Source organism: Microtus ochrogaster, chromosome X (genome assembly GCF_000317375.1).
Source record: "Microtus ochrogaster isolate Prairie Vole_2 chromosome X, MicOch1.0, whole genome shotgun sequence".
Taxonomy (NCBI): Eukaryota; Metazoa; Chordata; class Mammalia; order Rodentia; family Cricetidae; genus Microtus; species Microtus ochrogaster.
In genome coordinates, this window is record NC_022026.1 from 21,180,085 (window position 1) to 21,181,602 (window position 1,518).

The 1,518-nt window shown below is 48.2% G+C and overlaps 1 pseudogene; it reads left to right on the top strand.

The window, feature by feature from the left end:
* The window catches only part of LOC113457448, an 11,001-nt pseudogene extending 10,710 nt beyond the window's left edge, over nucleotides 1–291 (top strand).
* Nucleotides 292–1,518: the final 1,227 nt, after the last annotated feature.

A 1,518-nucleotide genomic window follows, 5' to 3' on the forward strand; every position in this document is an offset into this window, starting at 1 on the left:
TATATTGAGGAGTTTCACTATCTGGCCCAGACCTATGATCTTACCTGGCATGATTTCTATGTCATCCAGGCCTCTACTCTCACTCCTGAAGAGCGAAGTAGAATTCAGACATCAGCAAGACTGTACGCAGATCAGACCCACCTAGTAGACAATACAGTCCCTGGGGGAATTGGCAGTACCAGCCACATAACCATACTGGGATTATCAACCAGGCCAAAATGGCTAACAGAGGTGGGACATTATGGTCTGCTGCCTCCTTCAGGATATGAAGATGGTCTCAAAAAAAGTTAACTTTGACAAACTCCAGTGTTTGAGATCACACAGCCAGCTGACGAAAACCCAGACATTTTAAAAACAAGAGACCAAGGTTCAGCATAATAGATTGGATCCAGCCTCCCTCAAAAAAGCCATGGTCTTGGCTACCTAGTTCATTTTTCAGTCAGCACAAGATACTTTAAAAAAAAATTAAAATGGCTGAGGATGGTCCCCAAACCCCCATGCAGGAATTGGTGAAAATGGCCTTTAAAGTTTTTAATGCTCTAGAAGAGGCAGCTGAGTCCTCCCAACAGACAAGTCTGCAGCAGGTGGCAAGATTCTAAGCCCAATCCCTAGCAGCCACCCTGAGGCCACTGGGACCCCCAGAGGGGGACAAGGGAAGTCGACCATGAGGTTCCATCCAGCTGGAGCTCAGCCTAAGTCAGCTTTGCCAGGAGCCTGTTATAAATGGGCCTTATTGGCCATTGTCACAATATTGCCCTGGGCCTCTCCTGCCTATGAGGCCATGCCCTGTCTGCCAGCAGTCTGAACACTGGAAATCACAATAGCCCCATGAGGGCTCATCCTCTACACCACACCACAGAGGTCCAGTCTCACCAACACCAGCAAGTGAGACTGTGCCAGCCTTCAAACTACTCAGCCTGCTGAAGGATTGATGTGGCCTAAAGTTGGTGACTCCCATCACCCTCTCCAAGCCTATGGTAATGCTGCAGGTAGCGGGTAAGTCCATTGCTTTTCTTTTGGACACAGGAGCTACATTTTTTAACATCTCATTTGGGCCCTTCGTTCCCCTCACCAATTTCAGTCATGGGGGTAGACAGGACCCACCCCTTCCCACTTTAGACCCTGCCACTGCCCTGCATTCTTGCAGGCAATTCTCTCGTTCTTTCCTACTCATACCTGCTTGTCTTGCATCTCTACTTGGTTGAAATGTTCTCAGACCCATCAGGGCCACACTCACTTTGACCCACACACACTCTCCTGAGTCACACTTACTTCTCAGCTTAATAGCCTCACAGGTTCCTATCCCAGACTGTCCTGTCCCTACCCTCTCTGATCCAGTGGATTCCCTAGTATGGGACACTACTACTCTTGCAATTGCTACTTACTACCAGCCAGTCCTAGTTTGCCTTAAAACCCTTCATCCTTCCCTTCTAGACCCCAGTGTCCTATTTCTGAAACCCACCAAGGTCTTAAGGCTATTATCACCCACCTCCTATCTCAAGGACTTTAAATTCCTAT